We start from the raw sequence: 14,185 nt of genomic DNA, 5'->3' as shown, positions 1-14,185 counted from the left end.
ATAATTACTAAATAATTAAAAGTTTAAAGGTAGTCATTACACCAGCATTAATTAAGAGCAGCATTTATTCATTTCTTCCACAAAGGAACACTAAATACTTATTAGGTACCAGGCTTTGTTCTAAGTGCTAGGGATCTGGTGGTGAGCCAGACAGGTGAGAACTCTGCCCTAGTGGAGCTTTACATAACAGTAGGAGAAGTCCAAGAATAAAAAGGAAAGTGAGACCAGAGGGCAAACAGCAGAAGCAAAAAGAACTACAATCCTGCAGCCTGTGGAACAAAAACCACATTCACAGAAAGATAGACAAGATGAAAAGGCAGAGGGCTATATACCAAGTGAAGAAACAAGATAAAACCCCAGAAAAACAATTAAATGAAGTGGAGATAGGCAACCTTCCAGAAAAAGAATTCAGAATAATGATAGAGAAGATGACACAGGACCTCAGAAAAAGAATGGAGGCAAACATCAAGAATATGCAAGAAATGTTTAACAAAGACCTAGAAGAATTAAAGAACAAACAAACAGAGATGAACAATACAATAACTGAAATGAAAACAACACTAGAAGGAATCAATAGCAGAATATCTGAGACACAAGAATGGATAAGTGACCTGGAAGACAGAATGGTGGAATTCACTGCTGCAGGACAGACTAAAGAAAAAAGAATAAAAAGAAATGAAGACAGCCTAAGAGACCTCTGGGACAACATTAAACAAAACAACATTCGCATTATAGGGTCCCAGAAGGAGAAGAGAGAGAGAAAGGAACAGAGAAGATATTTGAAGAGATTACAGTCGAAAACTTCCCTAACATGGGAAAGGAAAGAGCCACTCAAGTCCAGGAAGCACAGCAAGTCCCATACAGGATAAACCCAGGGAGAAACACACCAAGACACACAGTAATCAAAGTGGCAAAAATTAAAGACAAAGAAAAACTATTGAAAGCAGCAAGGGGAAAATGACAAATAACATAAAAGAGAACACCCATAAGGTTAACAGCTGATTTCAAAGCAGAAACTCTACAAGCCATAAGGGAGTGGCATGATATACTTAAAGTGATGAAAGGGAAGGACCTACAACCAAGATGACTCTACCCGGCAAGGATCTCATTCAGATTCTATGGAGAAATCAAAAGCTTTACAGACAAGCAGAAGCTAAGAAAATTCAGCACCACCAAACCAGCTCTACAACAAATGCTAAAGGAACTTCTCTAAGTGGGAGACACAAGAGAAGAAAAGGACCTACAAAAACAAACCCAAAACAATTAAGAAAATGGTCATAGGAACATACATATCAATAATTACCTTAAACGTGAATGGATTAAATGCTCCAACCAAAAGACACAGGCTTGCTGAATGGACACAAAAATAAGACACATATATATGCTGTCTACAAGAGACCCACTTCAGACCTAGGGACACATACACACTGAAAATGAGGGGATGGAAAAAGATATCCCATGCAAATGGAAATCAAAAGAAAGCTGGAGTAGCGATACTCATATCAGAAAAAAACAGACTTTAAAATAAAGAATGTTACAAGAGACAAGGAAGGACACTACATAATGATCAAGGGATCAATCCAAGAAGAAGATATAACAATTATAAATATATATGTACCAAACATAGGAACACCTCAATACATAAGGCAACCGCTAACAGCTATAAAAGAGGAAATCGGCAGTAACACAATAATACTGCTGGACTTTAACACCTCACTTACACCAATGGACAGATCACCCAAAATGAAAATAAATAAGGAAACAGAAGCTTTAAATGACACAATAGACCAGATAGATTTAATTAATATTTATAGGACATTCCATCCAAAAACAGCAGATTACACTTTCTTCTCAAGTGCACATGGAACATTCTCCAGGATGGATCACATCTTGGGTCACAAATCAAGCCTCAGTAAATTTAAGAAAATTGAAATAATATCAACCATCTTTTCTGACCACAACGCTATGAGATTAGAAATCAGTTACAGGGAAAAAAATGAAAAAAACACAGACACATGGATGCTAAACAATATGTTACTAAAGAACAAAGAGATCATTGAAGAAATCAGAGAGGAAATCAAAAATACCTAGAGACAAATGACAATGAAAACACGATGATCCAAAACCTATTGGATGGAGCAAATGCTGTTCTAAGAGGGAAGTTTATAGCTATACAAGTCTACCTCAAGAAATAAGAAAAATCTAAAGGAAACAATCTAACATCACACCTAAAGGAACTAGAGAAAGAAGAACAAACAAAACCCAAAGTTAGCAGAAGGAAAGAAATCATAAAGATCAGAGCACAAATAAATGAAATAGAAACAAAGAAAACAATAGCAAATATCAATAAAACTGAAAGCTGGTTCTTGAGAAGATAAACAAAATTGATAAACCATTAGCCAGACTCATGAAGAAAATGAGGGAGAGGACTCAAATCAATAAAACTAGAAATGAAAAAAGGAGAAGTCACAACAGACACCGCAGAAATACAAAGCATCCTAAGAGACTACTACAAGCAACTCTATGCCAATAAACTGGACAACCTGGAAGGAAGGGACAAATTCTTAGAAAGTTATAACATTCCAAGACTGAACCAGGAAGAAAGAGAAAGTATGAACAGACCAATCACAAGCACTGAAATTGAAACTGTGATTAAAAATCTTCCAACAAACAAAAGTCCAGGACCAGATGGCTTCACAGGTGAATTCTATCAAACATTTAGAGAAGAGCTAACACCCATCCTTCTCAAACTCTTCCAAAAAATTAAAGAGGAAGGAACACTCCCAAACTCATTCTATGAGGCCACCATCATCCTGATACCAAAACCAGACAAACATACTACAAAAAAAGAAAATTAGAGACCAATATCACTGATGAATATAGATGCAAAATCCCTAACAAAACACTAGCAAACAGAATCCAACAACACATTAAAAGGATCATACACCATGACCAAGTGGGATTTATCCCAGGGATGCAAGAATTCTTCAATATACATAAATCAATCAATGTGATACACCATATTAACAAACTGAAGAATAAAAACCATATGATCATCTCAATAGATGCAGAAAAAGCTTTTGACAACATTCAACACCCATTTATGATAAAAAAAAAAAACTCTCTAGGAAGTGGGCATAGAGGAACCTACCTCAAAATAATAAAGGCCATATACGACAAACCCACAGCAAACATCATTCTCAATGGTGAAAAACTGAAAGCATTTACTCTAAGACCAGGAACGAGACAAGGATGTCCACTCTCACCACTATTATTCAACATAGTTTTGCAAGTCCTAGCCATGGCAATCAGAGGAGAAAAAGAAATAAAAGGAATACTAATTGGAAAAGAAGAAGTAAAACTGTCACTGTTTGCAGATGACATGATACTATACATAGAGAAAACTAAAAATGCCACCAGAAAACTACTATAGCTAGTCAATGAATTTGGTAAAGTTGCAGGATACAAAATGAATGCACAGAAGTCTCTTGCATTCCTTACACTAATGATGAAAAATCTGAAAGAGAAATTATGGAAACACTCCCATTTACCATTGCAACAAAAAGAATAAAATACCTAGGAATAAACCTACCTAGGGAGACAAAAGACCTATATGCAGAAAACTATAAGACACTGATGAAAGAAATTAAAGATGATACCAACAGATGGAGAGATATACCATGTTTGTGGACTGGAAGAATCAATATTGTGAAAATGACTATACTACCCAAAGCAATCTACAGATTCAATGCAATCCCTATGAAATTACCAATGGCATTTTTATGGAACTAGAACAAATCATCTTAAAATTTGTATGGAGACACAGAAGACCCCAAATAGTCAAACCAGTCTTGAGGGAAAAAAACGGAGCTGGAGGAATCAGACTCCCTGACTTCAGGTTATACTACAAAGCTAGAGTAATCAAGGCAATATGGTACTGGCATAAAAACAGAAACACAGATCAATGGAACAAGATAGAAAGCCCAGAGATAAACCTATGCTCCTATGGTCAACTAATCTATGATGAAGGAGGCAAAGGTATACAATGGAGAAAAGACAGTCTCTTCAGTAAGTGGTGCTGGGAAAAACTGAACAGCTACATGTAAAAGAATGAAATTAGAACACTTCCTAACACCATACACAAAAATAAACTCAAAATGGATTCAAGACCTAAATGTAAGACCGGATACTATAAAACTCTTAGAGGAAAACATAGGAAGAACACTCTTTGACATAAATCATAGCAAGATCTTTTTTGATCCACCTCCTAGAGTAATGGAAATAAAAACAAAAATAAACAAATGGGACCTAATGAAACTTCAGAACTTTTTCACAGCAAAGGAAACCATAAAGAAGATAAAAAGACAACCCTCAGAATGGGAGAAAATATTTGCAAACAAATCAATGGACAAAGGATTAATCTCCAAAATATATTAACAGCTCATGCAGCTCAATATTAAAGAAACAAACAACCCAATCCAAAAATGGGCAGAAGACCTAAATAGACATTTCTCCAAAGAAGACATACAGATGGCCAAGAAGCACATGATAAGCTGCTCAACATCAGTAATTATTAGAGAAATGCAAATCAAAACTACAATGAGGTATCACCTCACACCAGTTAGAATGGGCATCATCAGAAAATCTACAAACAACAAATGCTGGAGAGGGTGTGGAGAAAAGGGAACCCTCTTGCACTGTTGGTGGGAATATAAATTGATACAGCCACTATGGAGAACAGTATGGAAGTTCCTTAAAAAACTAAAAATAGATTTACCGTATGATCCAACAATCCCACTACTGGGCATATACCCAGCGAAAACCATAATTTAAAAAAGCACATTCACCCCAATGTTCATTGTAGCACTATTTACAATAGCCAGCTCCTGGAAGCAACCTAAATGCCCACTGACAGATGAATGATAAAGAAGCTGCGGTACATATATACAATAGAATATTACTCAGCCATAAAAAGGAATGAAATTGAGTCATTTCTTGAGACGTGGATGGATCTAGAGACTGTCATACAGAGTGAAGTAAGTCAGAAAGAGAAAAACAAATATCATATATTAATGCATGTATTTGGAACCTAGAAAAATGGTACAGATGAGCCGGTTTGCAGGGCAGAAGTTGAGACACAGATGTAGAGAACAGATGTATGGACACCAAGGGGAGAAAACCACGGTGGGGTGGGGATGGTGGTGTGCTGAATTGGGTGACTGGTATTGACATGTATACACTGATGTGTATAAAGTGAATGACTAATAAGAACCTGCAGTATAAAAAACAAACAAACAAAACAACCAATACTAAACTTTCATTGGGTTATTTGTATGGAAATATGTTAATATAAATGTTTCAGACATTACATGAAATTTCTGAAAATCTTATATGTTCTGGTATAATGTTATAAGTCATAATTCTAGGTATTACTTTAAAATGTATATATCAGAAATAACTAAATATCCTTGTCAATTGCATTATTATGAGCTTTCATCAAATCTTTAACTGTGGTCATTTTTAAGTCTTTTGTCATTTACAGACAGTTCTGGGTGTACTCTGATGCTTTTGCAAATATGTTCCTATAAAAGTGTTTCATTTTCAAGGAATTCATGGAAAAGACTCTGACAAGTACAGGTTTCTGTTAACTGACTATACTGCTGAACTGAATGAATAAGCATTTTCAGAACTGTAATGAAAAACTGATGAACTCATAAAAGTGCTAACAAAAGATCAAGATGAAAGAAAAATTAATTACATGGGACTGAGTAAACTGATGAGGATGATTATAATTTTTGTGTCTTTCTCTTTGAATAAAAATTAAAAAAGGAAATCGATATAAAATATGCCAAACTGTGAGAAGTGTTATGAATCATAAAGCAGTTTGAGTGAATATAAAGTTGGAATAGAGTTGCTCTATTTTATGTAGGATAATCAAGGAAGACCTTTCTTACAAGGAGGAATTTGAATAGCAGCTCACTCAATTCTGACCAACCCCTGCCCAGACACACTTGCTTCCGTTTTAAAACTACCAGATGACTAACTCCAGCCCTTAAAGCCTTCTAAGTGCCCTTCCTTATGTCCTCCTTTTGAGAAGCCCTTGAGGTTTTGTCAAGCCCCTTGCTTAGCAAGTTTAACAAACCAGTTTTGTATAGTTAGCAAGTTTCTCTCAGGGTCTCTATGAGAGTTCTGACAATTAAGAGTTTTCAGCATATAGATGGTATGTAATACAAGAAGACTGGATGAGACCACCTAAAGATCAGAGCAGATGAAGATGGTACAAGGCCTGAGGAGGGAGTCCTGGGGCAGTTCAACGTTTAAAGTCCTTCCCAAAGATGAGAAGGAACCAGCAAAGGAGAGGGAAAAGCATTGTCAGGGAGGTCGAATGAGAAACAAGAGAGGGTATGTTCCAGAAGCTAAGTGGGGTTTTAATCATGACTCTTAAAAAGGAATCAGCTCTAAAAATTTAACAAGAATAGATTCAAATATGAACAGATTCGCTGAATTGAGAGTAGACAAATTTGTTTTCAGAAGTTAATAAGAGACATAAAATAAGCAAAAAGAAAATAAAATGAGCCAAACACCTATGACCCATGGTCCTTGACACATAGAAATGGTCTGAGGGAATTTATTCAAATAGTTAATTCTAAATAAAGGGATAAAATACAGAAATATTTCCCAAATCAAAAAGGTTTTGAGGCTATGATCCTCAACCCTCTCTTCCGACTCTCTTGATTAACTATTTTCTCAGCTTCAACACATTCCTCTTCTTCTTCAGCCTTATTGATCTTTCTCTTTAATCAATCTTCCTTCTCCTCAGCATGATCTATTTCCACTCACTTTATGAGCTGTCAATGATAGAGTCAAATTTAAAATACGCAGGCACAAAGCAAAGAGACATGTAAAACCAAAAGGAAGCTCTTAAAAGATGAAAGCCTCAAACCAAAAGAACCTCTTTTTGCATAGAGAGGACTTGTTCTGCATGAATCTTTTAGCCACATATGGATAATAGAGATGAAAGTTATACAATGTTAGAATTGGAAGAGATCGCCTAGTTCAAAGACACTGTGCCATTCTAGAAATTAAGAAAGTAAATTGCAGATAGATTAACCAAGTTGCCTAAAGTCATTGAGCCCATTGAAGGTTGATCTGGAATAAGCCTGACTCCCAGTCTAATGCTTTTCTCTCCAATCTGTAATAATATCAGAGGTATGAATTTCAAATAAAATAGGCAATAACACTTTTCCAGTCTTTAAAAGTGAAATTACTTTGCTTATATAAACCAAAAATGCATGTTGCATTTTTTCAGTCTACATAAATGTTTTGCCATGAATATTTTCATCATAGTCTCAACCTCTTTCCATTCTAAGGATAAGAAGCATCTCTTGCTTGTGTCAGTAGTTTCAGAATGTCAAAAATATGCTGAAAGAACATAGGTAATTGTTTGAAAACCCAAGCAAAAAAATTCAAGGAATAGAACTACCAGACTAGTATCTACTTAGCAAGGTGCTTCAGTGGGTTAGAGTCCTTAATCCACTTTTGAGTCACAGGAAAAGACAGTTTGGGTTTGTTTTTTTTTTCCCAAGTCTGGAAAATTTTTTCAGACATAACTCCAGGATAGAATTATATACAAATCAGAATGAATACCACCTTGATGTTAGAATGTGCATATTTTTAGATAGTCTCTTATAAATGAAATAAGAATTTTTTTTCTAACCAGGTACGAACTTGATAACATATCTGTAATATTTTCCCATTTCTGAGTAACATTTCTTGGCTTGTCTTTGAGTCAATGAATTTGCCCTAGATTTTCAAACCTTGAGAATCCTCATAAAATATTTCCTTATTTTACTTTTTATCAAATCCAGATACTTTTCTATTTAATCTTTATAAAGCCATAAAAGGGGAAATTCAGGTTTAATTTAAACATGAGCTTAATTAATGTGATTATAATATATCATTTTTACTCTAGATTATTCTGTAAAAAGATATAAGGTAACTTTAAATTCCATGATAATTACATAAATACCTTTAGAATTAGTAGTAAAGAAAATAAAACAAAGAGAAGGAAATTCTTTTAATTTTAAAAGAATCATTTTTTTAAAAAGAAGTATGTTTAAAGTTAAAAAAAAAAAACTAAGATAGAGCCAAGAATAAAGTTAGCACACAAAGTACTTGTAGTAAAATTAATACAGTCACGTATTTGGCTCTGAGCTTCCTATATTAGCCAAAGAGAAAGGATGGGTACAAGTAGTGACACAGTTCACAGTGTCCATACAAAAAAACCACACAGCTCTTCAACATATACATTCACATTTCTAGTACCAAGACCAGAGAAAAAATTCCTCTGTTGGTAATTGTGAAGAGATTCTACATAATATGTGAACAAAATCCTTAGCATATTTATAATAAATAAACCCCAAAGTTTCATAGGGTTGTTTGCTCTGATGTCCCTTAAATACAAATCAACACTACCTAGGCACTATGTGGGCAAGAGAGGTGGAGACAAGTAAGACCCTTGAATTCTTCCCTGTCTCAAACCTCACACAGATGAACAGTCACAAAATCTTACAAATTCCACTTTCATAATTCTTTACCTGGCCCCTCTCCTAGTTTCACCCTCATTGTATCTCACCTACTTTATTGTGTAGCTTCCTAATTTTTCTCTCCACCTCTAATTTCTCACTTTTCAAATCCACCTAAAATAGAGCTCCTGGATAGATCTATCGGAAATAGCATCTGGTTATGTCATTCCTTTGCTCAAAAACAATTTTGGGGCTTCCCTGGTGGCGCAGTGGTTGAGAGTCCGCCTGCCTATGCAGGGGACACAGGTTCATGCCCTGGTCCGGGAAGATCCCACATGCCACAGAGCGGCTGGGCCCGTGAGCCATAACCACTGAGCCTGCACGTCCGGAGCCTGTGCTCTGCAATGGGAGAGGTCACAACAGTGAGAGGCCCGCGTACCGCAAAAAAAAAAAAAAAAAAACGATTTTGAACCAAAAAAGTTAAATTTTCTAATTCGTTCATATAAGAATCTCCACGATCTAGTCTTAACTTGGTAGTGTGACCTCAAACCCAACAGAGGCGAGGCAGCTGTTGGGGCAGAAAAACCAGTGGAGGCCATGAGCACCATATGAAGAGGCTGCTCTTCCATTCCAGCTGATCCCTGCCAGGGAACAATGTGGGCCTAATGTCTCAAGAGAAGACAGAAATTGATATTCTTATATAAAACCTCCTGGTTTTTAAATTTAGGGAACTAATTCAAAAGAAAAGTTGATACTTTTCAAGCCAATGAAAATATGTCTTCAGATGGGATGCAGAAGGAGTGTCAGTTTGGGCCACGTGTCCTATTTTTCACTCTGTCCTTCCACACTTTCAGCTGAACTACATCCTCTACTCTCCACCCTCCAAGCCTCCCCTGTACTGTTCCTTCTGAATGCCCAGATTTGTAAGTAACCTTCATAGCCCATTTCAAATACCAATTCCACTAAGTTTTTCCAGAATCAGTTAAAAGTAACTGTTTATCCTCTAAAGTCCCACAGTATTTGAGCTCTACCTTTTTTAAGGCCGTGAACACTCTCTATCAAGTTCAGTAATTACTTCCATGCATGCTTTTTCTCTCCAATTAAATGGCCATGAAAGCACAGGCCATGTTGTATTCAACTTGAAATACTCGGCAGCAAATTACACTTTCCTTCACCCAATCAATTCTCACATATTTAAGAATTAATTACCTTAAGATTGTTAATGGAAGAATTTAAATATTGAGTTATATCCATTATAGTCTAGACTTTGGTTTCCAATACTTAGAAGTCATGTGTTAGACAGATGGCTTTCTTTTCCCCTTCACAACGTGTATACATATTTCAGATAGGGAACTTTCTAGCATAACATCAATTTCCTTAGCACTGAGTTCTTTATTTTCCCATGAAATGGAGGTGTGCATTCCCTCAAGAATATCCTTAAAATATCTTGACTCTGCATGCAATGTTTAGATTGTTTTATAAACCAATTTTTAGGCCTATGATATATTGTGCCATTTGTCAGCAAATACAGTATTTTCAAATTGGTGTAAGTTGACCTGAATATTTTCACAAACTGAGCAGTAACATCATATCAAATTTACCACGTAACTATTTTACAGTCCTGGATATTTTCCTAAATTAGGTTAGTTTATATTGAAATATACCTTTCAAAAGATTCATATGTTTTAATCCAGAGATTAAGAAAACAGATTTTCTAAAAGACACTCCTATAACCCAGCTTCCCCAGTGGCCCCACTAATGATGATGCCAATCTACGGTCATTTATCAGCTGTACCCGACACACACCCTACCCCCTGAGGGATTCAGAATGTATCACCAGTCTGCAAGGGAACTTAACCATAATTCAAAATTTGGAAACAAAGGCAGAAAACCTGGGATAAAAAAATGTAGTCTCCAAAATGATGCAGAAACTAGACCCTCCTACCCCTCGAGCTGAAGAGTAGGCAGGGCAGAGTTTCCCGAATGTGACATAAAAGAAGTAGAGATTTTAGCAAAGATGAAATACCACGAGCATTAAGGAAACTTTGGTTGATATTTGAATTTGAGTAGGTGAAGTTCAAACTGGCATTTTCACAGTTTAAGCTGCATATTTAAGAAGAAAAAATAATTAAAAGCCAAGTGCTAAAAATTGAAATCCTCTTGTGAATAGTCATTCTGTTTGAAAAATTAGAGACTTGTCAAGGAACAGCCATAACATTTACAAAAATGTGGGGACAGAGCAAATTAAATGACAAAACCTGTGAAGTTTTTTTGGTCCTTCCTACTAAGTGGAATAGACATACACATGTACTGTCATGTAATTCTCAAGTTTAAAATTTGCTTAAAAAGCTATAATGCTAAATGCAAATCCTTATGTGGAAGAGTTAATAAGAACTCTGATAGAACAGGCTTGTACAGTCTTGGGAAATAGATAACAACAAAAGGATTGATGATTATAATATATTGGTTGATGATAATATGCTTCAAATCCTTTCCACCTGTATTTAAACTTTCAGTAGAATTCTAAGTACCTGGCAGTCTATTTAATAGGTAATCAGCTGCCAGGTGATAAGACAATGAGAAAAGATTACAAGTGAAAGTTCATAAAATATATACATGTGTATGTCTGTATATGTTTAAATCAGATGAACATAAATCTATTCATTTTTAAAGCCGACACTTAGCCAAGAACACCAATAAAATTTTAATTCTTTATCTATGACCTCTTTTAACTATATGTCATATGAAACATCTGCACTTTTTAGAGATTAAAATGATGTTGGTGTCAGAAAGTGAAGTAACCAGATAGTGAATAAAAACAACTTTGTGATGTGTTTCTCCTACAAAGCAATAAAAAGTCTGTGCTTTTATTTTAGGCTGGAAGCCTAAAACCTTGGAAAGAAAATGTCAAGTTGAGAAATGCTTTGACATCAAGATAATGCACAAATAAAAGGAAAGAATACTTGGAGAGGAAACAATTGAAAGAAAAACAATTTATGTGTAATATAGAAGCTTCTGTACACATTTAAGGTATAACAGGGCTTGTAAAGGCTTCAGAAAATGATGAAATATTTTGTTGATTTCATAGAGAAAAAGAAGAAAACCTCACTAAAAAGTCACCATTCAGAATGCCAGATTCAAACCAGCTTCTAACTTTTATGTTGCACTGAATTTTTTACAAAAATTTCAATCTAAAAGCAATTTCCTTCTAAAAGAAGCAACAGTATGGTAGAGAGAATAATGCCACACCTGAAGATGTCCACATCCTAATCCCTAAAACCAGTGAATGTGTTACCTTTCAAGGCAAATGGGATTTTGCCAATGTGGTTAAGTTAAGGACCTTGAGATAAAGGGAGATTATTCTGGATTATCTGAGTGTTGCTTAATCACATGGATGCTTAAAAGCAGAGAAACTTTACCAGCAGGGGTCAAAGGGAGATGTGACTACAGAAGAACAATCAGAGAGATGAACATTGCTGGTTTTGATGGTGGAGGAAGGGGGCCAGGAGCCAAGGAATGGGTGGCCTCCAGAAGCTGGGAAAGAATTTCCCCTGAAGCCTCCCAGAAAGGAATGCAATCCTGTTGACGCCTTCATCTTAGCCCAGTGAGACCTGTGTCAGACTTCTGACCTAAAGAACTGCAAGAAAATTAATTTGTGCTATTTTAAACCACTACATTTGCAGTAATTTGTTACAGCAGGAATAAAAAACTAATACAGTAAATTCGAGAACGTGGATTTTAATGCAGAGAATTTTAAAATTTATGTTAAAAACCAAGCAAAAAGAATTAAGAAATAGCTGTCTCAATTTTTCAGCAGAATGACCTATGATATTACATGTAAAACATGAGATAAAAATAACTTTGTGGAAAGAAATATCTAAAGAAACAATTATCTTCAGAAAAGCAGCCCAGATGCCTATCTCCTCTTAGATGGGGAGCCTAGTGAAAACGTTTTACTTTGAAAAACCTGCTTGAATTTCATGTGATGGTTAAGACGTTAAATTTGACCACATCAGCCCTTCATTTAAGTCTCCATGGTGTTCCATTTTATGTGGCATTAAATGCAAACCCCATACCATAGCCTAGAGGCCCTATGTGGTCTGACCCTTATGGTCACATTTTCTATTCCTCTCCCACTTCTCACCAAGTCCCAACCACACTGGCCTTTTTCCTGATCTTTAAACATGCAAATCTTATGCCCACCCCACCCCAGAGCCTTTGCACTACTGTTCCCTCTGCCTGAAATGTGTGGGAAAGCATTGCATAAGGATCACAACTAGAGACTCAGCACTCAGAGAAAAGACCAAGATCCAGAAAGAAACCTGCATTACATCAGAACCATCTGGGCATCACTGTAAGTATGCAGATCTCAGAACTCCAGCCCACCCCGCTGAATTAACTCTGTATGAGCTCCAGAATCATATTTCAAAATATGCCCAGGGAAGGCAGATGACAGCATCACCACCCTCTTGAGATAGGAGAAACATGGGGCAACTCAGTCCAGCCCAGCAAAGAAAACCACACTGTAGGATGACATGCTGCCTTCTTAACACCTAACTTTCAGGTTGGTATAAGGAATCCTGATGGTTAGATTTAACGGTAGCTTTGAGAAGCCAATAGTATGGTGGAGTGGTTAGGTGCACAGACACGTGGGTTCATAATCTCAGCTCTGACACTTTCCAGCTGACATACTTGAGCAAGTTCCTTAACCCCACTGGGCCTTAATCACCTCATCGGTAAACTGACAAGGGGTAATATAACAAAGCTACCTCAAAGAGCTGTGAGGACTAAATTATTTATACACATAAAGTAGAACAGGGTTTGGCCAATAGTAAGAGCTTACTGAATGTTGGCCATGATTTGTCAAAGGCATCATTCTGGTGAGTCAGCCATCCTTTTATTGGGACAAGATCCACTTTTAATGTAGTTTTGCTAGTGTTTGAAAAACGCTCCCTTAATGTCTAAACCTACCTATTTTTCATCTTTCAAAGTTGTTCCATGAAATAAAGTGAAAAATTCTAGGTTCTCCCCACTGTCTTCCAAACTGCTTAATCAATGACTGGTATTAAGTGTGCAGGCCACAAAATCTTTGCAATTATATGAGATCATTACTCTTTCTCTGCTGATATGTACTGGATCATCCAAAGCCACAGGAAACTAGGGATAAATATCAGTAAAATCTCCTTTTATTCTCCCAGGATCCCTGTTGACTTCTACCCTCCTCTGGTGGCTAAACTAAAAGGATATAGATTATTTCAGAAACTGCTGTCTACAAAAAAATTTTTAATAAAATAACACATTCCAAAATACATAAATTCAGATATGATTTTAGCACTGAGTATTAGGCCCTAAACCCATCAAAGATGCAAATGAGTCAGTACCAATCCTTTGGTCTTAACCAACTCAAGAGATAAATGGACACAAAAAAGAATGAAATAATGCCATTTGCAGCAACATGGATGGACTTAGAGATTATCATATTAAGTGAAGTAAGTCAGACAGAGAAAGACAAATACCATATGATATCACTTATATGTAGAATCTTAAAAAATTATACAAATGAACTTATTTACATAAGAGAAATAGAGTCAGAGACATAGAAAGCAAACTTACAGTTACCAAAGGGGATAGCTGGGGAGGGGGGAGGGGAAATAAATTAG

This window comes from Mesoplodon bidens (assembly GCF_964165515.1).
Source record: "Mesoplodon bidens genome assembly, chromosome: 5".
NCBI lineage: Eukaryota > Metazoa > Chordata > Mammalia > Artiodactyla > Ziphiidae > Mesoplodon > Mesoplodon bidens.
This window is presented reverse-complemented; position numbering follows the sequence as displayed.